A 27050-nucleotide genomic window follows, 5' to 3' on the forward strand; every position below is an offset into this window, starting at 1 on the left:
CTTCCATAATCCAGATATATTCTTGTAAGGCAAGGTTTTTTTTTAAATTGAAGTATAGTCGTTTACAATGTTGTGTCAATTGCAAGGTGTTTTTTGAGTTTTGAATTAAAAAATATTTTTTGAGAAGGGTAATTAGGTTTATTCATTTGTTTCATTTTTTAAAATGAGGTACTGGGGATTGAACCCAGGACCTCGTACATGATATGTATGTGCTCTACCACTGAGCTGTACCCTCTTCCCCAAGGCAAGTTTTCTTATCCATTATTCTGCAGTTTAGGAGTTCAAATAAATTGGTGTTGAAATCCAGATCTTTTGATCCTACTGCGGTTCTTTTCTTCATAATCTGCTGAAGGGGGGTGGGGAAAGCATTTCCTTTGTTCATTTTTTATTCCGCAGTGTTGAGCACTGACTTTGCATCAGGGTCTTGCTAGGTGCTTGGAAACAGAAAACAGGAAATGACCCTTCTATGCAGGGGCAGGAAGCCTAGACCAAAAGCTGGGTAATGTGATCCGAGCTACGGTAGCCGTGTACAGACTCTGAGGAGAAACTGTACCCCCGGCTTTGCTTGTGCTTCCCTTGCCTTCTGGCTGGTACACACCAGGTCACCGCATCCCAGAGGCGCCCGCAGCTCACAGCACAATATTTACCTTGATCTCCTCTCCCCTCTCGGCAGGGCCTGCAACATGAGCATCCCTGACTAAGTGCAGTGTGCTGAGGAATACGAGACTCTCCCCGTGGTCGTCCAACCCGTGGGGATCATTTCAGACGACAATTTCTTTTGCATCTATAAACGAATCTCCTTGGTGAGCCAGATCACCCCGTGCGGCTCCCAGTGGGCACTCTGTATCCACTACAGGCACCACTATGCGTTCGAGAATGCGTGGAGTGACTTCCAGACACACCGCACGGTCGTGGGCCTTGTCACCATGACCGACTGCCTCTCTGCCAAGGCCTTCGAGAAGCTCCATGTACAGAGGAGCTGTATGGCACCACACTTAATGACTCTCAGCTTTTTGTCTTTGTGCTGCATGGATAGGTAGCCGAGCAGCGCGCACCAACATGGCCTTCAAACTACGAGGACTGCCGGGTGGTGGAGAAGAGGATCGAGGACTTCACTGAGTCACTGTTAATCTTGCTCAAGTCCAAGTTGCTGGATGGGACCCTGACAAGCCTGGGGAAAGGATCCCCGTCCTCTGCTCCTTGTTTGAGAAGGAGAACTTCATGGGACTGGACACAGACTGCAGGTAAGTCTACCTGTAGGCCCGGCCACCCTGGCTGTGTTCCGGGTTCCTTCCCTACATCCAGGAAGGGATCAGCAAGGAAGAGGGCTGTCTTGTAGCCAAGGGCGGAGGGAGGTGCAGCCCGACGGTTTACAGACATTTGAAATTGAATCTGCCTTTTTTTCAGAGAGATCCTTTTAGGGTCAGTGTGGAGACTTCCTCCCGCTTTTCAGCCAAGACCCCTGGTGGGACCCCTGGAGTTGCTGTCCAATAGAGTAGCCACAGCCACTGATGCTATGAGCACTGGGGAAGAGGCTGGTCTGAGCTGAGATGTGCTGTAGGTCAAATGCACATCAGACGCTGAGACTTGTCTAGTAAAAAGTATGTAAACTATCTTGTTACTTTCATATATAGATTACATATCAAAATGATAGTATTTTACATACAGCAGATTAAGTAAGATCTGTTTTTAAATTAGTTTCTAGTATCTGTTTTTTTGTTTGTTTGATTGTTTCTTTGTTTACCGTTATAATGTGGCAACTGGGAAGCTTTCTTTACATGGCTCTCATTTCAATTTTGTTAGGCAGCCTGTCCTGGGACAGTCTCATCCCTTTGCTTATAAATGAGATGCTGAATCCCGAGAGGCAGAACGAGATGCTGGTTTAGCTGTGTATGGAGCCGGTGTCTCCTGCCTCCCAGGCCCAGCAACTGCTGGGTTCAGGCCCTCTATTCCTCCCCGACAGCCAGCATGCCAATTTAGGACATCAGAAACACCTCCAGGGAATTCCGGATGAACTCCTTATGCAGGGAAAGGCGTATCACGGAGTAAGAGACAAAGCAGGGAAAGATTCATCCTCACTTTGTCCCTGTGATTAAGTCAACGGCCCCACTTTTGCCTTGGAAGTGCAGACGAGCTCTCCTGGGCTTACTACCTCCCCACCTTATGCTCTGTTTCCCCGTGTATCTATCATGCTTTCCCTCGGGCAGAAGAGGTGAGATGCCTTTGCCAAGAGGTGGTCCCCCTTTGCTGGGGAGATTGAGGGAAGCTGTGCCCCCACGGCCTACGGCCTCGGGCCTTGGGTCTGGAGGGCGCTTATGGCGGTACCACAGGTGACGGTCGGAAGACCTGGCACAGGCCCGCTCTGGAGGCAGTGCTATGTGATTCTTGAACTTACATAAGATCAAATCCTACTTTCTGGTTGTTGGTAAGTTGGAGGAGAAGATGCCAGAGAATTGATAAAAAGAAAGTCCAGACCAGCCCTGTGAGTGAGAGGCACAGGGGGCCCGAGTCCCACCTGCGTGTGGTGCCTGGTGGGCTCTGGATGAATTTTCTGTTCCTCCCGGACATACCTCTATGACTTTAGTAAGGTGTGAGGAATGTAGTGGCCATGATCTTTATTTGTCCTCACAGGGCCCTGTGATCTACACGTCCGCACACCCTTCTGCTCCTTGGGGATGAGGTGGCAGGTTTAGGTGCCTGGGCATTGCTGTGGGCACAGCTGCCAGCACCGGGCTACACCGAGGCTGGCTCCGTTCACCTCACATGTCACCTCCTGCTTATCCCCCAGGCTTCAGTCAAGGTAGGTGCATTGGTGCAATGTAAGCAGGGACCACCTTCTCCCCCTGGACAGACTGGTGGGTGAGCAGTGGAAGCCTGGAGCCCTGCCCCAGCCCCCAGGCCAGTGCCTCCTCTTTTGTCACAGGAGGCACTGGTGACATTTTTGCTCAGCAACTGCTTGGCTCTGGGTCTCCGGACCCACCAGAGAATTCCTGCTTGTTTTTGCCTTTTGAAGTGTGTCCTTGGGATTTGGAGGAGTAGCTGGATATGTGCTTAGCCCATAGTGGTTGACACAGTCACCATTGTTTACCCAGAACCTCGTGTACCAGGCATGGCTCCCGGCATCAAAATATAGCAGTGCATTAAACCTCCCTCCTGGTGCGTCTGTCTGTTTTGGTACCATAAGGGCTCAGCCAGCATCTGAACATCAGTGAGATAACGCGGCCAGTGAGCTCGGGTCAAGCACGTTCTCCTCCAGTCACTTTTACTCCATTGTTGCTTTTACTATTCCACAGTCTTTAATTTTTAAAACAATGCTTTGGTGCAGGAGCAGAGACTAATTCTCTCCTGCTACTCTCGTTGGGAGTGAGTAAAACTGTCCAGCCTGTAATGCGACCACATTTTGTGGCTTAAAAGCTGCCTAGACGCATGTATGTGGAGTTTTGGTTAGGGGCGCTGACCACGTTGGGGTCCCCAAGCAGCGTCGCTCCCCTCAGGCCCCTGCCTTCCCTGGAGCAGGAGGTGAGGTTGGGTCTCACCGTCCCTGCGTCCCTGGCCTCACACACTCACGTAAATTCTTGTACATGCTGTCAAAGTCATTTTTGTTCTTGTGTGTTTCTAATTTTCGCTTGTTCCTCCTTTCCTTTTTCTTTATTCCTTTTTCTCTTGTACCGCGCTGTTGCGTCTGAAAAGGTGGCTGTGCATATCCTGCATTGGAAATAGCTAGATCGCCCTCCGTGCTGTCTCCATTGCTTTAAAAAGCAGAAACTTTTCAGGTGCCTTGACCCATGCATTATCCTAGTCATCTTGTTATTTTCTAATTTTTTGGAATATTTGCTTTGTTAGCACATCACCCACTGGTGTTTGATATCTGTTAAAATCTTTTCTTTGAGGAACCTGTTTGGTCCTCCTTATATTTGGTGACAAATGCACCCTTATTCAATTAGTTTAATTGTTTTGAAGAAGTGACATGCGAATTGATTTAGGCGGCTGTTAAGGGATTCTTTTCATGGAGTATTTAAACTTGTCAAGTCAAAGTCTGCAGCATCTTGCTCGATTCCTGCTTTTACACAAACGTGCTCAGCACGCGGTTCCTGGCTGTCTCTGTGTGACGTGCGTGACGGCGCTTCCTGACCGGCGGTCACTGGTGAGAAAGTGGCAGGCTTGGGGGTGAGCAGCTGCAGGGGACACTGTTGGAGGAATCAGTCACCATTTGGTTATTTAATTTTTTTTTTTTTGCATTCAACTTCCCCGTGCCATTTACTTTATTTTTCCTTCATAAAGGGGCAGAAGTGGGTCTAAAATCCATGCCACTCTTTTGTTCACTTTACGAGGCTGGTCTTTCTGAGTATCAGGACAACATGTACTTCTCCTAAGTAGCTGGCTTACATGGATCTGGTGGACACAGGGACTGTTAAAGGGACCGTAGCTTCCTCTCTGCTCCAGCCAGTGGGCATTCAGAGCCGGGTCTGTGGTTTGCCTCAGCAGCCGTGCAGGCCTCCCTGCACCGGCCTTTACTTTTAACCCATGTTGGCATTAAAGAGCTGACTCCGTGTTTGTTGCTGCTGATGTCCCCCACTGACAGCCGTGTCGTTAGTTTGCGGTAGTGAGTCTCGAACCCCCAGTCAGCCATGAAGGAAGATGCTTTGGGCAATCTAAGACCTTGGATTCTCACCCCCACCCTTGTTCATCTCACCCAGGGGAAGAGTTTGGCCACCACCATCATGCTGATCATGAGGTCTTGTTTCTCCTTTCATGCTCTAGTCCAAATGTGAACACTTCATCCTTCACTGACTTGGTCTCGCTTGAGACAGGCCAGATATTCTGAAAGAGTCCATCACATTCTCGGGGGGGAACAGAACAGAAGTAAGTCTCGCAAGTAGAAGGAGTCTAGGCTGTCCGGGTTGGCAAATGCAGGCTGGGATCTGTGATTGTTGGGCTGTGCCCTGGACACAGGCCTTTCCCGTGGCTCCCGAGGGCCCAGGGGTCGGAGTGAGGACAGCCTTGCTTGGGCTCCTCCATCCTCATCTGCTCAGTGGCAAGTGTGTCTGCTAAAAGGAGCTCCGCCAGACCTCGGGACCTTCAAAGCTCAGATCACGGGAGAAACTTGAGTCCCTTCTCCAGAGTCTTCTTTGTGAGAATCCAGTGCCTTCTGTGGTGACCGGCGGCAGGAGATGCCTCCCACTCCAGGGAGCACCCTTCGGAGGACTGTGACTCAGTGCACCTTGCTGTGAGCCTGTGGGGATCCGGCCGTGGTCCCTGCAGAACCAGACTTGCGATGGGCTTAGCAACGGAAATGACAGGACTAATATTCCAGGCCAGGGCTGGAGGGAGGGAACAGGGGAAATTGAATGTGACCTCAAAAACATTGGTGAGTTCTGGGTCTGTTACTAAAATGGGGAACATGGGAGGTACATGCCAGAAATTGAATTCCAGAGTAAATGGTGGACATGAGGCATTTTTAAGATGCCATTTTTCATCCAAGTTAGGACTTCATAGAGGCATTCGGGTCTATGAGCCTAGGGCTGAGTTGAAGGAGCCGGACTAGAGATACACGTTGGGAGTCATCATTCTTAGCTGGTATTCACATCCGCGCATGTGAATTAGATCATCTTGAGAGCTGCAGACTGAGGCTGAGGGGGGGCAGGTCTGAGCCTGGGTTGGAGGAAAGCCCAGACCATGCAGCTTTGGTGTGTCAGTCAGCGGCGTTTAGGATTTTCAGGGCAATGTCATTTATCCTTAAGGGGCCAGGGGGTGGGCAGGGCCAGCCAGGAAGAAATCTGAAGGGAGGGTTGTGGCCACGTGTGTGTCTTGGGAAGTTGCAGAGTCTGCAGGGTCCAGGAGGGTAGACTCCTCAGAAGCTGGAGTTGGAGTGGGGTGTGTGTTGAAGGTAGTCACACTAACATATCAGGGAGGGAAGGAGGCCTAGGGAGTCCCCGCTCTTCCTGACTCGCTTTCCAATGAACAGAAGGCAGACAGAGGATCTGAGGTGAGAAGGGATGGGCGCTGGGAGGGGAGCCAACCTGGAGAATGGTGCTTGAAAAATTCTGGAATAGTCTCCCTGCAAAATAGAGGTTAAAAAAATCCAGAATCTTAAGAATATTGATAGTGACTGGGGAGAAGGCAGTTGTTTATCTGGCCTCCTAACGGTAAGGCATGTATCCAGGGATACACAGAATATTCGGGCAGTCTATTCCGGGCGTTTGGTACCGGGGAATCAGCACAAGTTTAAAGGGGGACAAGGGCAGCGGAGGGAAACTAGCCAGGCCCCGTGTCAGGTACCAGTCGGCCGCCCTACTTGCGTGTTTCATTCACATCCATGCTTCCCAGGTGGGCGGTGGCAGCCCCCTTTTGCTGATTGGCAAGCATTCTCAGAGGGGTTAAGTTATTGGTCCGTTTAGAGGGTAGTAAATACTGTAACAGGATTCAAGCAGGGTCTTGTCAGACTTCAAGGGCATGTTTTCTCTACTAATTCCGGTACCTCCCTGGTGTACTTGAAATGGTGAAGTGGGTCAGTTTTGGGGCCTTTCAGAAAAAGTACGATTTAAGTGCCTCAGGACTGATTCACAAAGCTCAGTGTTCTTTGATTGTTCTGAAGCACCGCAGTGCTTTATCCCCCACAGAGGTAAGGTCTTACTCCTTTGACGATGAAGTGGTTGCAAATGATGTATAGGTGCAAAACCAGACTTAGCAGCTTCTGAAGGGAAACTCTCCAGTTCTCCCTTGATAGACTTTCTTCTACGGGATGTAGCTGTGCTGCAGCATAGGCCTGAGCTGTCCGTATGGATTGTGGGTTTGATATCGAAATTTAGCATAAAACAGTCAGATGAAGAAAACCAACGTTCACAATTTATTTTTGTGTTTCAATAGACAAGATATACTATCAGGTAATGGCCCATATAGCTAATGAAATTGAGTACAGAACATTGAATTTCTTACTTTTTATTTAGAGTTTTCTTACTGCATAAGTTTGCCTGCTTTGGAACATCAGCTCCTCCACAGGGGAACTTGTCAGTTTGTTGGTGTGATTGCATTTACACAGTGAATGTAATCTGGGCTTCCTCAGCCCAAACTCTCCAGTGCAGAATCACGGGCTGTAGCCATCTCTTAGTCACGCAAATACTTCTAAAATTATATGATGCCAGAAAAGAAAGAAGAGAGATGGAGAGACATTGCCTTTATCAAAATTCCTTTCAATTCTGACTGCAAACTGTTGTTGAGCAGCTCTGGTTTCCTTTGGATATGAATATATACATTTCTTTGCATGTAACCCGGGTTTTGGACTAGAACACCAAGCCCTTGCTTTCCGCAAGCCACAAAAATAGTAGCCAAATTGCACTCGTGTGAAATATTTTATTCTTTTTCTGAGAAAGAATCCTTGAATTTGGGACTTCAGCTGTGATTTTTGCTTTTTGCTTCTCCCACCCCTCTTGTAATCTCTCACTCCTTCCCACGTGGCCCCCAATAGGTCGTGGTCCCAAAGGAGCAAGCAAACACCCAGTTGGTCACCATGCAATGCTGCTACAGAGGGAGACCTGCCAAGACCTAAAGGATATTATCAGAGAGGACTTCCTGGAAGAAATGGGCTCTACATTCAGTTGTGAAGACAGAGTAAGGGTCAGCCAGTAGAAAGCATGAAGACTGTGGCTCATGTGGCAGAGCAGCCCGGGTAGAGGCCTGGAGGCTTGTGCGGTGGGGAATCGGGGAGAGTGCCATGTGTGGTCCAGGGTTGTGGGTGCCCCTGCTGGGGAGGACACTGGAGAGGGCCTGGGGTGGAGGGCTTTCGAAGAGCTTGGGTTTTACTAGAACTGATACAGGAGGCAGTGAAGGGTGTCAGCAGGAAGTGACCCTCAGGAAAGGTACTTCTGGTTTTGCTTCTGATATTCTACAGTAAGAAAGGTCGGGACGGGCGAGAGCAGGTCTGGCTGTCCCTTTGAGACCCACCCCATCATTCATTTATTCATAACACACACACTTCTGAGTGTCTAGGGGAGAGAGTTTGGACCCACATTATTAAGCAAAATGCTCCTTGGGAGCTTAGCAGTGTCAGAAGTTGACTTAGCCTAGAATGTTCTAGGAACAGAGGAACAAATTGCGGAGGTTGGAGGGAGGGAAGGCTTCCTTGAGAAACAGTCAAAATGAGCCGGGAGGCAAGTGGGAAGTAGGAGCAGGTCAGGGGGCCACTGAGGTCACTGGGGACCTGGGTACTGAGGTGAGGATGGGCGAGCAGGGTCGAGTGTGGGGCTAGAACTCTACCAGGGAGCCTCTGAAGGGTTTGAAGTGGGGTGATGTAATCAAATTTATGCTTTGGGAAGGCTGCCTTGGCTCCGCGTGTTTGTGTTTGTGTGTGTGTGTGTTTGTGTGTAGCGGGGAAGAGGGGGAGGGTGCCACCAACTGGGGAGTGACATTAGAAGACCATTCACAGGCTGGGAGGCCACAAGTGGGAGAGGGGCATCGGGGCTGCTTGGGGACGGCAGGGGCAGTGTGGATGCCGGATTTCCTTATAGGGAGGGCTTGTTAGCTGGGCCGCCCTTGCGGCGCCTTTTGGCTTGAAGAAAACAGATGGAGGCCGCCAGGTGGACTTTCCTCTTCTCTTCTTCCCTGCCTTGTGTGATGATGTTAGCTCAGCCAACATTTGGAAGAGAAGAGCTAAGTTCCAGGGTAGCCCAAGACTTTGTTGTGCTGGTTCGAGTGAGATCTGTTAGGATTTATGTTTGTGTTCAGATCTGCATGTTCACTTAGCTAGAAACGTCCTGTCTTTTGAATTTCCATAGGGGTTTTTACTCTTGATAAAGATTGCTTTCTTGGTGAGAGGAAATTTAATACAGCTGTTGTCTTTCTCAAAAAAATCATATCTTTTAAGAACTTTAATATTCAAACAATAGGAATATTTAAAAATGATAAAGTAAGGCTTTGGTGTAGTTTCTTTGGTTTCCTAGTTAATGTGGACTTAGTGCCTTTGCATTACTTAATAGCACATCCTTGTCAGTATTAAAAGGGTTGTTAGTTAGCGCCCCAGGCCCCACCTCTCAAAACATCATTAAAGTTTGCTCTGAAATAGTGAGGTCATAAAGGTTTTGTTTGCAGAAGCCAAACACTTGGTTTATAATATGAAGCATTGCTCCATTTATAAAATAATAATAGGTTCAAAATTAAGAAAGTGGAAGATAATTGAGTTTTTTAAAAGCTGAAACATAATCTTTCTTGTGCTAATTTTCAACTGGAAGTTTCGAAAATAAAAATCCTACTGTATTATCATCTACGTGGAATACATATATGCTTTCCCGTTTGAAAAATAAGTCCGCAGTGGTTTTTGAAGTCAGGAGCATTCCAGCTCAGATACTGGCATTGATGGTTGCTGGTTTTCAATGGCAGAGCCTAAATTTGCCTTCTTAGCTTTTTTTTTTTTTTTTTTTTTTTTGTAGTGAGAGGGTTGAGTAGTGCTTTAGCAGCATGATTTTGGGGCAATTTGGGGGCAGATGTTGTGCACCAGCAGTGAGATATTTCCGTGCATTTTACTTTCTGGACATCACCAAGGCACATGTGCGGTTTGTGCCTGCAGGCTGGGATGCTGCAGTACTCCCTGGTCCATCACAGTTTTGTCCTGGATCTGCTCCGGTCAGTGAATGATTTTCTGTGGATTCAAGGTAAGTTGGTCTGATGCACATGATCAGATGTGTAGTTAAAGTGCTATTACATGAAATAAGAGAAGCCTAGAAACATGAGGGAGGAGAATGGGCTGAGCTGATTTCGGTGGGGAGTCTTCTTAGGTGACTCCCTCCCCGTGATTCCTGCCAATATCCTCCCCAGCCCTGCACGGTAGTCCTGCCGAAGCAAGCATGCACTTTGCTCAGAAACGGACTGAATTTCCTTGTGCCTCTGTTTGTTGGCTTTTTTTTTTAAAGCACATCTTGCCCTTTGCTTAAATGCCATCCCTGCTAGTCACCTCTTACACTCATTCTTCTGGATGTCGTCCATACATAGCTGCTGAATGGATGAACTGAATGTAGTATCTCCGTGTAGTGGAACATTATTTATACGTAAGGGTGAATAAAAAGGAAAAAAAATAACGGGGAAGATGAAAAAGGCCACCTGTTCTGGGAAGTCCACCCTGACTGCTCAACCCACCCTTTTCCCTTTGAATCACCACCCCTTATGCTCCACTCTACTCTTTTTGATAGTACTTACCACCTTTTAATAAACTAACGTTTTCAAAAAAAAAAAGAGAGAGATGCTGATACCACTTCAACATGGAAAAGCCTTGATAATAGCACGTTAAGTGAAAGGAACCAGACATAAACGGCCACATATTGTTGACTTCATTGATCTGAAATGCGCAGAATAGGCAAATGCAGAGGCAGAGAGCAGGTGATGGTTGCAAGGGGCTGGGTGGAGGGGAATTAGGGAATGACTGATAGTGACAGGGGGTTTCATCTGGGATGATGGAGTGTTCTGGAAATAGATGGTGGTGAGGGCTGCACAACCGTGATTGTGCAGAAGACTGCTGAACGCTGTCTCTGGGAGTGCCTGTGGTTGGGGCGGCTTTATTTTGTTCTCACCCTGCAATGTGAACTGTCATCTTATGCTGAGGCAGTTCTACTCCTGTGAGTGGTGAGGCTCAGAGACTTTGCAGAGTCATGTTTTTTTCTCCCCCTTGCTGAGTGTAGGCAAAAATTGTTTAAGCCTGAGAAAGTGCTCCATCTGCAGAAATGTCTTTTAGTTTTGCATGGTGTAAAAATCTTCAGAGCTTTTTAATCGTTGACGACAGTCTGAGTGGGGAAACAGCCCGTGAAGCCTGGGTGCGACCTGGAAGAGCCGCTCTTCCCTCCCTGACAGGGGTGGGTATTTCACCGCCGTTCAGGCAGTGAAGGGCCCAGACCCGTGAGTAGAGTTGACAATCGTGAATATTTACGTGTATTCGCTGCTTCATCTTGGATATTAATTTCAAGCTGAGTCAGTTTGTGGCGGCAGCCTCATCCTACATCAGGAATCTATATTATGTGCTCTTTGAGGTGGAGACCAGACAGACTTTATTATTTAACAGTCTCCCTTGAATTGATATCTCAGATTCCTTTGTAAAAAGTAAAACAGCAGAAATACACACTTCCTTTAATGCCAGTGTGACCTGGATCGGGTTTAGTCTCTGTGCCTTAGTGGCCTTAACTGCGGGTGGGGAAGATGATAACAGTGCTTCCCTCAGAGGGCCTGGTGAGGGGGGAGTGAGAAGCACAAATTGAGGACTTACACGAGATGCTCATGAATGTCCTAAGTTAGTGCTCTCAGCCTGGTGAGGCCTCAGGGGCAGAGATGTCAGAACAGAGCATTCCTAGACAGAGCTAGATCCGTGTTGGCAGCTGTTATGATCACTATCACCACTGTGGGTTATCAGGTAGTTTTAAGACTTGGTAATATGAATTCTTTAATAATGTTAAAAGACTAGACATCTCAGATCCAGTTTACATAATTTTCAAGATTTCCTCTGAGAAATGGATGTTTTATTCCCCATCAGAAGTCTGAGTTGAGTCTCTAATAAAATTCCGTATTCCTCCATCTGTTTGCTTTAATTCTCCATTTCTTAAAAAATAGTTTTTAAATGGAGTTACTGGGGACTGAACTGAGGGCCGCATACATGCTAAGCACATACTCTCCCAAATGAGGTATAATCTCCCCCAGAATTCTTTTTAAACTTTACTTTCTTAGTATTCAGAGTTTAGAGGCCTCTAATACTTTTCTGGAGACTTGTCCATGAACATGTAAATTTATTATTAATGGACAAATCTTGGTTTATTAAAAAAAGAATAGAATATTCTGCAATCCATCCAAAAGAAAATGCTCATTGATTTAAATGTTTCTCCTTTATATTGATTTCTACTTTCTGGTCTAGCTTAATTTATTAACACCCATCCTCATCATCATAATGACCAAACTCGCTCTGAATGGACACCTGCCTAAGGCTAAAATGCTTTCCTCATGTTTTACTTCATAGCATGTGTTTGAGGGTAGGTATCAGTGTCTCCTTTTTTGCAGCTGAGGGATTGAGAGATGGAGCAGCTTGTCCCAAATTACACACAGCTGGCAGTGGCTTGCTCAGTGCTGGAACCCTGGCTGCACAGAATGCACTTTTAATTGCTCCTCTAATCAGCCTCCCGTTGAGTGGATTCCCGAACTCCTGTGACTCCATAAATGGCCAATTTTAGTGATCTCAGCCTGATGAGGACTTCAAAGGAGAGACACCAGTGAGAATGTGAGACAGAGTGGCATAAATTAATATTGTACATTTTTACAAAAGTTTTATTCTCATGTAATGACTTAAAAAGTTATTTTTTTTAATTTAATGCTCTGTGAGCACTAAAAACAAAACATTAAAAATAATTATAGTGCAAAAGAGAAGTGGGCTTTGAAAGTCCAACCATTGCTAGTGATGTTACTTGCTTTTCTCTAGTGGCCCTTATTGACAGAAATACTTAGAAATACTGAATAGGTTTTATGTAGTCTTAGTATGGAAGAAAAGATTGTCAGTGAATATTGTAAGTAAAATCATTACTCTTTTCTTTCCTGATGATGAATAGGTAAGTTGTTTTTATGGCTTAAGTACATTTCCTCATTTGTGAAATTTGAGTAATATCGTTTTCCTTGTCTGTGAGAGTTAGACGCCTTGTATACAAAGCACCCAAAAGGTGCTTAATAAAAATGTGCTGTCACAATGACAGGTATTTTAGAAGGATCAACTCTGAATACTAAAGGGGGTGGCTTATTTCTGATGCATATTCAATATGTATATATATGATATATATGAATATGGCTTAAAGTAACAAGGATTCATTTATTTTTTAGTGCACTATGAAGTTTTAATGAAATCTGTATCATTCTATTGAGACAGGGATTAGTTAAATTGCCTTAAGCAGACGACCTTTGAAGATTATTTACACAGAATGTGTATTGTTACAACTGAGAATTCATGTTACCGTTTAACATCCACTCAGACAATTAAATTCGTGGATTCTGACCAGATCCATTAAGTTTAAAAAAATCCACATTTATCATTTTCAGGGAATAATATTCTCTCTTTTGTGATTAAAGAAAATTTTGATTTTTTTTCTTGCACTTTTAACAGGTTTAAAATATCAAAACATTGATTTGACATGTAACTTTTTTAATAGAATAAATCTCATGCTGTTTTAATATGTAAATATATGTTTTTGTATTTCAACAAACTTTTACGATTTCCTGGCTCTTTGAGAAGTATTTTGCAAGATACTTAGATTACCTACTTTTGGAAAAATACAGACGTTACTTTTATGAATATAGGCCTAGTAAATATCTGTTGGTTTTTGCTACAGTGCAAGACATGAGGCCTAGGAGAGCTTTGCTGCCGATTGCCAGGAGGACATATCCCAGGTCTCAGTCTCCCCTCCTGTAAACTGAAGAGGCTGGACTGGTTTTCCTCCTCTAAGATGAGTTTCCATAAGCCTATGTCTTTTGTTTATATTCAGGAGTATTAGCAATATCAGATTAAATATTGAATACACCTCCCTTACCCTGAAACAAAGTGCAGTATGTGCTACAGGAGCTTTTAGTTATCTGATTCTCGTTTCTGATCCTACAGGCAATTTTGTGTTGCATGTTTCCCGGCAACCTGGAAGGTCTTTTTAGCCATAGGTGGCGCTGTTGCCCTTTCTTACCTTCTTAACTTTCCTATTTGTTAAAGAAAGCTTAAACAACGTTATTTTATTTTGATTTCTTTGCTTAATGCTTCAGAATAGCACAGTCTACATTATGTCTGTCTACCTGTAAAAATTGTTCTGCTTATAACTTAGTTTTATTCTGTCATCTCGCTGTGAACATCTCAGACTTGCTGTGCAAACAATGGCAAAATCGGACTTTTCTTCCAGTGCTAGAAACCAGTGAGACGGGAATTTATAAAACAGCTAGAAGCGGCCTCTGGAGCACCTTAAAGCTGAAAAGTGTACTGGGTTCCCTGAGTATTGACCCCGCCGCTGTGTGTTAATTAGTGGTAGGAGATTTGGTACATATAGGAAGGGGTGTAGTTTTTTGACTTGGGTTTGCGTGCACACGCTGCCACTGAGCCACGTGAGCCTAAGTCAGTTCGTTCTGAGATTTCCCTCGTCTGTGAGATGGGGATGCTCATATCTGCTTTGTAGAATTGTGAGAATTAGAAATTATGTAAAGTGTTTACCACAGTGGGTATGTCAAGAGGGCTCATAAACTTTAGCTACTGTTTTGTGAGAAGCCATCATTTGATAGTCTTTGGTAATTACAAAGAAATAGGAAAATAAGGAAAGCTGGTTTTATGATGAAAGATATTTGAGGAGGTTCGATAGTTCCTATACCCATAATTTAGTATCAGCAAAGTCAGAACTGTTACACAGTCGCCCTGAACCAACGTTAAGCCACAGAATTTTTTGTTACTTCAAATATGTTGGGGCTTAAGGGGATCCAATACTTATACACAAGTTGTCTCCAGCAGCCAACTGAAAGATGACAGAAAAGAGTAAGCAGGCGATATATGTCTTCTTTTTTACTGATGAAGCCACGTACTCCATGAACTTCAGGGCTGTGGGAAAATGCGTGTCATTATACTGTGTCCCAGAAGTAGAGACTCACCCTGTCCCAGGTAACTCTGGGCCACAGCGAGCCTTCCCTTGAGAGGACCTGCCCCATCATGCACAGGGCTGTCCTGCCATGGAGCTGAGCATCCCGTGTGCTTCCCAAGTGTGGCCAGCACTGGAAGGAAAGGAACGGTTTCACATACCCTGCTTGTCTCTCCGGACTCACACCTCACCCTGTTAGTGTGACGAGGGCTAGCTGTGAGCCATGGGTCTGTGGTGTGGAGAAGCACTCTCCGTGGCCAAGAGGAGTGGGGAGGAGGCGTCCCCTCCCTCAGTTTAAACAAGTGGTGGTATGGAACAGAAGGGTGCACCCCAAGAGTTTATAAAAAGAGAAATAAGGATTTTCTTTGGGACTTAGTCTAGCCAGGAAACACAGAAGATGATTAGAAAGGAGACTTGTAAATCACTTTAATATTAAGTTGACATTTGTTGAGCACCAATAATGTGCTACATTCTTTTCTGAGAGTTTTACAGAAATGAATCCTTCAATCTTCTCAACAATGGAGTAAGGAATGTTTGATTTTTATCCCAGGTTTACAGTGTGGAAACTGAGGCACACAGAGGGTAAGTTGGCCAAGGTCACAGAGCTAGTAAGTGGCAGAGCTGGTATTTAAACTCTGGCTGTCTGGTTTTGAGGCTCCCAGGGATGGGCTTTGGGTGTTTAGAGGTATCTGCATCCCTGGATCTCTGTACATCTGTGCATCAGTAAGCCCAGAAAGGACAGAGAAAGGAGATTCACACAGTTGCTCACAGTCGTGTCTCGGCCACTGTCCATGAAGAGTGCACCGTGATTAGCGTTATATTCCAGGCAGTAGATCTGTTGGTATAACAGAAATTTAGTCCATTGAGTTAATCTAGTAATCCTTACTGCTCTGCTTCTGTCCATGTTTGCCATGTTACTGCCTGCCCGTGGTTAGGCCGTGGAGGAGAAACTGTACTCATGGTTGAACTCTGATATTTCAGTCTGGTTCATAGTTTCACATATTCTGTTACATTAATAAGTTAAGTTTCTGGTTTTCTTGCATCAGTGTCTCGTGTGTTTGGTTAATGTGAAACCAGTCCATGGGAGCCCAGGGGTGCTGACGGTATAATTTCTGAGCATGTTGTGGCACTTCTACATGTGCAGTCCTGACTGGAGGATGTCCGCCTTCCTCACTGATTTCTCCCAAGAGCAGGGTCCTATCCCATCCCTGGATGTGACGCTGGGAGCTCTGTAAGTAGGCCAGTCAGCGGCCAATTCCACCAATCAGAAAATGATGAAGTACCCAGAAGTGGGTTTAATAGAAGAAAAGGGCTTCCAGGTAGTCCAATGGGCTGTTCGAGTCCATTTGGTGAAAAGCTGTTCACTGTCTGTGGTTGAGCTGATTCTTTGCTGTTGAAAAGTCTGGATTAGATGAAGGGATTTTAAAAAGCAGAAAGGAGTGATTTCAGGTGGTACGTCCACACCGGTGAGAAGTGATGGATGACCGCCTGTGTGAGGCATAGACAGAGTCTTACAAACTTCATAAAACAGCTTTAAAAGCTCTGCCATCTGAGTGCACTTCATAAGGGGTCCAGGCCATCACTGGTAACGCTGAGAGGTCAAATAACTGATGATGGCATAAAGGACACGGAGGCATCAAAAAGGTCTCAGTCATGTTCCCTTTTTAAAGAATGTGGCACAGTGTAATATATTTGAGCTGGTTTTTCACTGAACAATTTTTCGTGTTTTCTAGGTCTCCCAGCTCCTGAAGTTTCCACGCAGCTGCATGTCCCCTCGCTGCAGCTCTGTCAGCACTTTTCCTGGGCTGACGTGTTGTCACGGGGAGCAGGACGGTCAGCGTCCCCGGCTCCTCCGAGCTCCGTCTCCTCATCCCCAGTGCTGGGCTTCTCATCCATGTCTACTTAGAAGGGTTGCTGAGAACCACACGTGATGGTTGTCAGGGGTGATTTGTGGTTGTCCCTGTGTTTGACATATAGTCAGTATTTGATAGAATCACATGTTTTTTATTATAGTTCTGGCTTCTAAATTGCAGTGGTTTTTAGTCTGCATTTTTTTATAACTTTTTTCTTATTTTTAAATAAGCACTTTTTTTGGGGGGGGAATTACTGGGGATTGAAGCCAGCACATTGTGCATGCTAAGCAGGTGCTCTACAACTGAGTAATACCCACCCTCCTTGTCTGCACTTAAAAGTAAATATTGCAATACACAAAATAGCTCTTAAACACCATCATGGGACCTATTTTCTGTATAGACAATTGAATACATATGCTATTTCAATAAGAATAAATGTTGGGACTTACCTTTCTCAATCTGTTTACTTGTTTAAAAACGATCATAGCTAGTGATAAACACGAGTCTTGGATACAGCACTTCTTAGGATCTGCTTTGACATCATGGGAAATTACATTCTACAGAGAAGGCAAATTGGGTCTCATTGATATTTGGATGATTTAGCAGATGATCAAGTCTTTCAAACTTGACAGTTTTGTATTTTAAACTAACTGCAAAGTTATCTTCTAGAAGTTGGAATTCCTAAGTTTGTGAAGTGCTCAGTAATTCAGTGTGTATGTGTTTGTGTCCGTGTGAACGTGTTTGTGTGTGATTTCAGGAAGGTAGAAATAAGTTCCATGTAGCCCTCTGATACCTTCCTCCTCCAGTTCAAGATTTAGGCATATATTTACACAAGTAAATTAATATTCTTTAGTCATTTGATATATTGGTGGGAATATGAGGTTCTCACACTTGTTTCAGAAGGGCTGGGGAGCATCAGGTTTGAAAACAGGAGGGGAAAGAGGCAGGGTGGCCCTTCACACTTTGTGCAGGATTTGAGGAACAGTAGCTTTCTTTTTTCTTTTATTCTAAAACAAACTGGCGCCGAATTGTAACATACTATGACTCAGAATTGCTTTTCTGATAAGATACAACTGCCTCAGAGTTTTCAAGGCAACATGAATGATGAAATCCGTTTTAGGAGTTATCTTTAAAGTAGTGTTAATTTTCAAGGAAAAGGCTATAGCCTGTTCTTTCTTCGAAGGGTAAAAGACGTTCTCATTGATTCAAGTGCATGATTAATGTGCTTAGTTTCTTTGGGGTTTTTTTCTTTTTTTTTAAGTGCTTGTTTCATTGTGGTTTGAATGAATGTTTAAAATTTCTGAATTTTGTTGTTTAGAACATGCTGATTTATCAGAACTGTTAAAAACCTGATTGATCTATCGTCTTTGTTTGGAGGGGCACCCTTTTGATTACTTTTGTCTGTTAAAGAGGGAAATTCTTCCTCTAGCCTGCAGATCATTAAGTGAATGGTTTGCAGTGTGCCTTTAAAATTCTTTGAATGCTTTGAGCATGCTTTTCTAGTGAAATTTGAATTGACTCATAGTAATGACTTTGCTTTGATTCTGTGGCTTTTGCTCCTCTCCGCAAGAATTTGAATTCTCTGTTGCATTTTGTATACGTGTTCTTAACAGGGGAATAAATTTTACATTTTTTACAAAGGTGGGTTTTCATATCCCCTCTGAATGCCTTCTATAATTGATACAACAAAAATCTGTTATTGCAGTGCTTAATTATTTCATAAACTAATTTTTGGCTTAATCAGAAGCAATGAGAAAGAGTGATAATAAAAAATATGAAAACCTTCCTTCCTTTGAAGAATAGAAATCAGGTGGTCAGGCTCACGCATGTTTTGTGCTTGACACACTTACTTTCATGTCATTGTGTAACATGATTCGGAGATGGAGTTGCTTCAGGTTTTATAGATTTTTGTTTTAACATTTTTGTTGAATTCTTTCTCCAGGCTGATGTTTCCTGTTGGGTTTGTTGAAAGCGTAGAAGGGAAACAAATTCTTTCTTTTAATTTCAGGAGGCCTGAGTTGCTGATGAGAAAAGAGTTGAGGGTGGGCTGAGGAACAGATTGACACTCCCTCTCCTCCCAGCTGAAACTGATGAACAATGAAATCAATTAAGTTTATCAGTATTTGACCAATAGAATTCAGCGAGCCCAAACTGGCAAGTTATGCCCAATGTAAAGTACTGAATTCACCTGCAGAATTAGGTACTTTGCCAATTAGAAGCAGCTTAGAGCAATCAGAAATATTAGTTCATAGGATGAGATATAAAAGAATGTAATATCTTCTATTTCTGAAACTTTTCTTTGTTAAGTTGTGTAGCGCTAAAATTAAGTTTCAAGAGCCAGGAGTTAAGAGTCTGGGTGGTTCTGTGGGATCGTTATTCAGGGATGTGTCTAGATCCTGCTAGAGTGTCTGAAGCTGACAGGAAAAGACCCAGAGCTAGGATTTGTTATCCTAGGTTGTCCTCCATAATGGTTCCATAATGGTTACATGTGGGAGCCCAAGATTAGGTTAACAAATTGTAACAGACCCCAGCCGCCTGTCCATGTTCAGAAGAAAAATGTGTGCTTAGTAACTGCTTTGCAAGCAGGAGCATGTGCATTCTCACTCTTGTCTCCTTGCCTTAAAAAGCAGAGACAATGCTTTGCTTGCATAGTTGATGCTTTAGATAGCACTCTGCTCATTTCAAAGCAAGGACCCAGGCCCTCAGGTATAAAAGCTGGGCTTGTGTGCTTTTAGACAGTCTATTATCCCCAAAACAAGGACCTGGCTGGTCTCGTGGTCTGCTTTGTAATTCACATATCAAAAGAATGTATCTTATTCCCCTCACCCCATGACTTCCCTAAAGATACACTAAGTCTTTGTACTCATTGTGGATTCTACAATCTCTGTCTCCTCCCGTTTTTCCTCAAGTTCCTACTTACTATCACACAACTGTTAATGACTTTTTCCTTTCGTTATACACAGTAAATATAGGAGCATTTGAGAGGCTCGTGGAGTTGGCTCCCTACATCTTCTCTTTTTCTGGACTTTTCCCACAGAGTCTTGAATAATCATTCCGTGTCGGTACGACTTCTGCCAGCCATAACCCACAGTTCCAGGTGAGAATGATGCAGGCTTTATCTCTCCTACCCAAGGGAGAGAGAGAAGAGAATTGAGATCTGCTCCCTTGTGGTCCCTTCCTTCCCCAGGGACACTCCAGTTCACCTGCAGCCTTCTGGCCTCTGCTGTCAGGGCCTCTGTCCCAGGACTGACTGCAGCCATTTTTCCCTTGCCAACATTTCCTGTGCCTTTTAGAAGTTGGTCTCTTCTCTGCAATTCAAACCTGGCAGATGTGATGGTGGTCAGCGTGCTGGTGGGCAGTCACATGGGGACTCCCAGGAGCCATGCTGATTCTCCTGAGTCTCTCATTCGGGGTTACAGAACTGTCGAGCACCGGAGGATGCCCATTCACGTGAGGGCAGTGCAGCATTGCATCACTTTCATTTTATTTTTGAAATTTCAGTGGAGAAATTATTTGTAGCAAACTGTTCCAGTTTTTTGGCTGACTGCTCTCCTCACCACCATTACCTTGTTGGATGTGGTGCTTGTTTTAAGAACCAGGTTTCTTCTCTGTTTATTTCTAGCAGGTGGGCTTGCCGAATCCTTGATCTGCATTTGAAGCAGAATGCTTCATCTTGATGTCAAACTGATTTTCTTCATTCTGAATATTTCGTATACACTCAGCAACTGTTTCAAGTGAACTGCTCTTGTCCAATTTCGGTTAACTCACATTTGCTGATCTCCTGCTTTCATGCTGAGGGCAGTTTCTTCTTCCTGTAATAAAAGTTAGCAATTTGCATCTACTATGGGAAGGTACTGACCCGAGGTGCTTTTGTTCTTAACAGTTTTAATACAATTCACCCATTAAAATTTACAAAGGTTTTTACTCTATGCCAAGAAATGTGCATCCCAGTCAATCTTAGAATATTTTCATCCTCCTAACAGGAAACCCTGTATGTATAAGCACTCATTCCCATCTTCCCCATCCACCCCCACCCCCAGGGAGCCACTCTTCTCTCTCTGTGGATTTGCCTGTGCTGGACATTTCATTTAAATCGAGTCAATTCATGTAAATGGAACCGTCTATTGTGACTGACTTCTTTCACACTGAGTAACGTTTTCAATGTTTGTCCACGTTGTTGCCTGGGTCAGTACTCCATGCTTTGCTATTGCTGAATAATATTCCACTGTATGGCTGGGCCCCTCTGTTTACCCATTCATCAGGTGATAGGCATTTTGGTTGTTTCTTCTTTTTGGCTGTGATGAATAATGGCACCTTGATCATTCCTGTAGGAGTTTTTATGTGGACATTTGTTTTCAGTTCTCTTACGTGTGTGCCCACAGAGCAGAATTGCTGGGTCATTCAGAAACCAACTGTTCAAATCTCTGAGGTCCTGCCAGGCTGTTTTCCAAAGTAGCCACACTGTGTTACATCTCACCAGCAAGGGCTGCTATCTCTGATTCCTGTGTGTCCTCATTAGTTCTTGTTATTCTTTTTTTAAATATAACCTTGTAGTGAGTGTGAAGCGGTTTCTCCTAGTGGTTTTGACATGATTTCCCTTACAGCTAATGATTTTGAACATCGTTTCATTGTGCTTATTGGCCATTTGTATATTTTCCTTGAAAAATACCTTTTCGGATCCTTTATTCATTTTTTAATTTAGTTGTCTTTTTTGTTGAATTGGAGGAGCTCTGTTTTATTTGGAGATACAAATTCCTAATCAGATAAATTATTTGAAAATATTTTCTCCTGAGTGTTGTTTTTTCACTTTCTGGATGGTGTCCTTTGAAGCGAAGTTTTAAATTTGATGAACTCAAATATATCTCTGTTTTCTTTTTTCCTTGTTCTTTTGGGGCAATATTTAAAATCTGAGGTATTTGATTTAAAATTTACATATAAAATATCTTAATTCTTAGGACCGTCCTAGAAGACGGGTGCTGTTGTTGTCCCCAGTCTATGGATAGGAGGCTGAGATGCAGAAAATTTCACTGACTTATGAGTGTCAAAGCTACCCAGTGCTGTGGGAGTTCAGAGCCTCATGATTGTCCCCAGCATCTATGCTCCTCACCACCATGCTCCACTACTGCCTGGAATCGTTAATGAAAAAGTCTTTCCTTTTTTGGTTTCTTGTTTGTTTTCTCATTGGGAACCTCATCTCCTCATTTTCCTTTCGGATATCAGTGTAGGTTTATTTTAGGTCTCATGTAGGCAGAAGCATTGCTATCAGTTAACTTCTTTATTACTCACTCTCCGGTGATCATTGTTGCTATTTGACCTAATCAAGTCATGCTTAAGTCTTTCCTGCTCATGACACTGAAAAGAGTCATGACTTACAGAATGCTCAGAGAAGAAAATAATTGATTGATTTTATTTTGCTACCCAATCAACCAATCAAATAAAAACCCCGGTGTTGACACAGTCGGTAAGCCCTCCAGAATAGGGTCACTGTCTTCCTTGTGTTTCATTTGTTTGGTCACAGTGTCTGGATAGTGACTTGCTGTCCAGCAGTTTTGTGAGGATACGGTGCTCGTGAATCATTGTAAGGACAGAATTTTGACAACAGACTCTATTGGTCATTTCACGAGGGAAAAGTTAATATAGAAATACTGCTCAGATCTATTTTAAAATTAAGTTTGGAATGTTGAGAAGAGTTCAAGGAACCATACAAAGATCTTTTTCACTTATTTTAGATCTATCTTAGGCATATTATGATTACATAGCAGAGTAACTTATCAACTAGATTTGACAAGAGGGGTGTATTATTGATTATTTGTTTTAGTTGAAATATTCTACCTGGGAAAATGTAATCAGTGCCCATAAATGAACAAATATGTTTGTATTTCTATGTAACATGGGAGCAGACTTCATATGTTTCTATATAATATATATGACTGTGTGTTTTAATCTGTCTGTCAGTGTATTTATAGTTTTTCAGCAATGTTCTAACTTTAGAATTCTTCTAAGAAAATCACCCCCGATTCTAGTGCAGTTTGTACTGTGTATCCTGTCTTATGCATGGGATTCCACTGTCTCCTCAGTGAGGAATTTCCTCCCCTACTGAGGTAGTAGCAGAGTTAAAGGAACTGTGATTTCTAGGCCTTTGCTCTCCATGTGTTTGCATTTGGCTGTCAATCGCGATTTTCCCTTTCTTGAATTTTCATTGTTCAATTAGAATTTTTGAAAATAAGTGTTAATATGTTGTATTTGTCTCCCTAGAAACTTGATGTGTTTGTGCTTTTCAGTTTTCAATTTCTTAAAAATGTAAATGCACTCTTGTTTTTAAGTAGTCCTTTTTCACTAGATATTTGTTTACCTCTTTATAGTTAAAATACATTTTTTCCAATGAATGAATCGGTGTGCATGTTTTAAAAGTTACCTTACTTTTTATTTTCCTTATTATAACAATTAAATTCATTCTAGAGAATTTAGGAAATAAGGATAAACACAGTAATAACTTAAAAATGGCCTCTAATCTCACCTAGAGATACAGTTGTAAAGTTTCAAATTGAGAATTACAAGTCCTCTCATGTTGTTCTTCTTTTTCAAGATCGTTTTGATTACTGAGACCCTCGAATTCCCATATGAATTACAACAGCAGCTAATCAGTTTTTGCAGAGGAGCCCAATGGGATTGTGATCGAGACCACGTAGAATATACGGATCACTCTGGGGAGCACTGCCATTCCAAGAGCACTGTCTTCTGATCCAGGAATGTACGTGGCGTGTCTGTCCAGGTATTTAGGCCTTCTTTAATTTTTTTTCAGCAATGCTTTGAGTTTACAGAATATTATTTTACTTTTTTTCTTTGCCTTTATACTGAGGACAAGTGTGCAAGGTACCGGGATCAGAAGTGTATTTTAGCCCCTCCCGTTGCTGCCAACATGGTCGCTGCGCTCTTGCTTTGCCTTGTGTACAATCTTGCACAAAATAGGACCTCAGTAACTCTCTCTTGAATGAATGAATATATGATTGAAGGATGATGCTTGAGAGTCCTTGTGATGATTTTTTCCTCCAGCCTTTCCCCAATTCTTAACTATGCCCTTTCTCTTCCTAAACTCCAGCCTGGTTTTCAACCTGCCTGTGACATTGATTTTCCCTGTCTGTAGACTCTTCTTTTCACTGGTTCACGATAATGTTACACGTGGGCTGTGGAAACTTGCTAGATGTCAAGAAAGAGCAAATCCATTGCATGCTAGTATTTTTACAGTGTGGTATTTTTTATCGATTGAAATTAAATCAGGCTGACCCCCTGAGCCCTCCCGTGAGCTCTTTTCACTTTCCTAAATCTGATACTGCTCTGGTTGCTACATGTGCCCTTCCCCCAGCCTTGGTTTTTGGGTTGAGTAAGTCATCATCAGTGGACCCCTTTCTTTAAAAGATGAAGAGAACATTGTCTCTTTCTCACTGGTTGGGGACTTGGATGAGATGAGTTACCAGATAAAGAATGGAGCTCCACCTCATTCTGACCCCCGCTCTTTCCGTTCCGTTCTCCAGAGGAAAAGAGTACAATTCAACAGTATAAAGATTGATTGTGAGCTAATGAGATAGACAAGACAACCGAAAATTTATTAAATATCCTTTCATGCCAGAAACAAATGTATTATACACACAAAAAGCACATAAAGCACGGTAGTACTGTGGTTACAAACATGGGTCTGAGATCGAGTCCTGCTCTGGAGTGACCAGTCCTGTGAGATGGAGAACTGGTAGGTCGGCTTAGGCTCTCCAGGACTGGTTTTCTGTCCTGCAGAGATGGGGCTCGCTAGGCTTCCCTCCCCCGTAGAGGTGCTGTGGGGTGTAACTGTCACGCGTGCACAACTGCTCGTTCCTCGTAAGTGCAGGATAGCATAGATTTTGCGGTGATGGCTTTATGACCGCCCCGTGTAGACTCTCAGTGCTCCAAAGGGATGCCTTGTGGTTTGGAGATGGGATTCTCATTTCTGTAAATACACAAGGATTGTGTTATTGGGCCCTGCTGATTTGAATCTATTCTTTAGAAAGTACACATTGCAGATATATTTTTCAAGCATGTGTGCTTTATTTCTTTTATTATTTATAGTTCTACCATCTCATCTCTTGGTGTGACTTTTCATGGAATCCAGGAAACAGTCCTAAGCTATCTGCCTCTTCACTCTTCTCCGTGGTGGTTTTCTTCCCTGACTACAAGAGGGTTTTGCACAGGAAATTTTATTTGTTCCCCTTTTCCTGGAGTCTCTCTTTCGGTCTGCCCATCTCTCACCTGTTCATCTGTCCATTTATCTACCCACTTATTCTTCTGACTTGTTCCAAAAAGCATTTCAGGCAGCTTACAGAAGAACAGATATCAAATAAACAGGTTAGAAAATTGGGCCAAGTTCAAACTGTGAGGCTAGAAGGCGAGCCTGTGTGATGGTTGCAGCCATAAGACACACGCCTCTGCCCTGTGACTTATAAGATCGACAGCATGATTGTACCTGATGCTCCCAGCAGACACAGAGTAACAGGGTTTGTGGGAGATGCTCACTGGCTGTGAAATAAATAAGTGGCTCAGGAGAAGCCCAACCTTTCCAGCTACAAAGGCTTAGGAGAATATTTTGAGTGTCTTCCAAAATCAGGGTATTGCATTGTTTCTTTTGTCAGAGTTCTACGTATAGTTGGTTACATTCTATACCTGGAAATTTCTCCAGAACTTCTTACCAAGTGAGTGCCATTGCTCGGGAATGGGGTGGTTCTGCTCATTGACGGGGGTTGGCCAGAAACCAAAAATGACAGCTTCAAAGGAGCCTGGGATTTGTCAGTTATGTTTTGTCAGTTCTGTAGATTTCAGGAAATGCTTTCACACTTTCTCTCCATCTGAGGCGGCAGCGTGCTCTCTTAGCAGCATCAGGAGCTCAGAGCCACGGGATGTTGGGGGCGGACTGCACTGCCGTCAAGACAGCCAAGCCAGTCACTGCAGGCGTGCTCCTTTCACATAGTGCATTTCATGTTCTATAGTAGAATGTTTCAACAGGGAGTTAATTAACCGAGTTAATTAACATTTAATAAATATGAAGCTTTGATGAAAAGTCTGTTATAGGCAGAATATAAGTTGTGAACACTTTGAAAACGGTTCCATTACAGAAATTTTAGTAGGGAAGATAAACAGTTTATCTTATTTATGCCTCTCTTTTAAAGTAACACAGAAACAAGGCAGAAAAGGCAGAGGATGATTTCTGTTATTCCTCTCGGCTTGCAGGTGCCCTCACATCCAGTGGCATCCATCCAGACACCAACACTGACACTGGCCATGCTCAGAACTACCTCAGCCCTGAAGACACAAGTGACAAATAGAAGGGGGCCGCGCCCTGTTACAGCAGGTGCTCTCATTTTGTGGGTCCTTATGTAACTGCGCGGTGTTAATCAGGATCGCCCGTTCTACATTGTGTGGCGCTGCTGCGGTGTCTCCTAGTTATCTGTTTCTGTAAGTACTCGTGTATTATTCTCCAATGTGTGTTACTACACATCTAAAAATGCTTTTTTCAGATGAAAAATAATATATATTTAATATAATAAGTCTGAAAAAGGGGACAAAAGAGGCTATCCAGGTCCCACTACTCAGAAATAATAATGAACAATTTAACATCTACTTTCTGTTCTTTTCATCAGTGTGTATCAGCTCTGTCATAAAAACCAGTGAGCACTCTGTGCCTGTTTACTGTGTGGAGACCTCCATTTTCCATTCGGCTTATTACATGATTTTCTACAATATTCTATCTCCCCTGGCATGATTTTTAATGACCAGTATAGCATTATGTCTTGTGGAGGCATTTTCCATTTTACTTCAGACTTAAATAAACTTTTAAATTCCAAGTGTACTTAACTGAAATACTGAAAAGAGAACTGTCGTGGTACCAAAAGAGCCCTACCTCCCTTCCCCTTATTTCCTGAGTGTAAAAGCTGTTGCCAATGTGGTGTATATATTTCATGACCTTTATGCCTATGACATATATATATACCCATACATACATACATACATACATACATATGAGAAATCTATGTATATGTGTGTATATATGCTTTTTTGAAAAATAAGGCCATACTATATGTTTTCTGCAGCACGCTTTATTCACTCAGGGGTATATCATAGACGTCCTCCCACTCCAGACTCACCCGGTCCTTTCAGATAGACTGGAGGGGTCTCCTGATGTGCAGGTGTGGTCTCTTGTGCAAGGACACCTTTGGTGGGAGAGTGCTGTGGACAAGGCCCTGGGCCACGGGGAAACGCCGACCCCCTCAGTGCCCACAACTCGCCGTGATTTACCGCATCATTGTCTTGTTGGTGGACACTTAAGTTTTCTCCATTTTCCACTGTCAGAAAGGATGTTTGACTGGCATCTTTCTTTAACAGACATTCCTGTGATCTTGTATGAGCATGCCTTTAGTTAAGTCTTCTGGAAATTTAGTCCCTGGATGTGACATTTACGTTCATCACAGGCTACTTTCAAGTGACTAGAAATTCCTTCTCCAGTGTGGAATGAAAAATGGAGAATTACTTATGTAACCAATTCTCTATTGCTGGATATGATTTCACT

At 43.5% G+C, this 27050-nt stretch overlaps 2 long non-coding RNA genes across 2 annotated transcripts in view; both read left to right on the forward strand.

Annotated features, from left to right (window-relative positions):
* Positions 1–1042: 1042 nt before the first annotated feature.
* LOC135320611 (uncharacterized) overlaps positions 1043–27050 on the forward strand; it is a 352044-nt gene continuing 326036 nt past the window's right edge. The window contains exons 1-5 of the long non-coding RNA XR_010379832.1: positions 1043–1244; positions 1408–1601; positions 2632–2800; positions 23049–23234; positions 25715–25939. This is a non-coding gene — a long non-coding RNA (uncharacterized LOC135320611). The remainder of the gene's footprint in view (positions 1245–1407; positions 1602–2631; positions 2801–23048; positions 23235–25714; positions 25940–27050) is intronic.
* Positions 15573–16910, forward strand: LOC135320608 (uncharacterized). Its single transcript, XR_010379814.1, has 2 exons — positions 15573–15840; positions 16343–16910. It is a non-coding gene; the product is annotated as an uncharacterized LOC135320608 (long non-coding RNA).

This window comes from Camelus dromedarius, unplaced genomic scaffold (assembly GCF_036321535.1).
Source record: "Camelus dromedarius isolate mCamDro1 unplaced genomic scaffold, mCamDro1.pat HAP1_SCAFFOLD_140, whole genome shotgun sequence".
Taxonomy (NCBI): Eukaryota; Metazoa; Chordata; class Mammalia; order Artiodactyla; family Camelidae; genus Camelus; species Camelus dromedarius.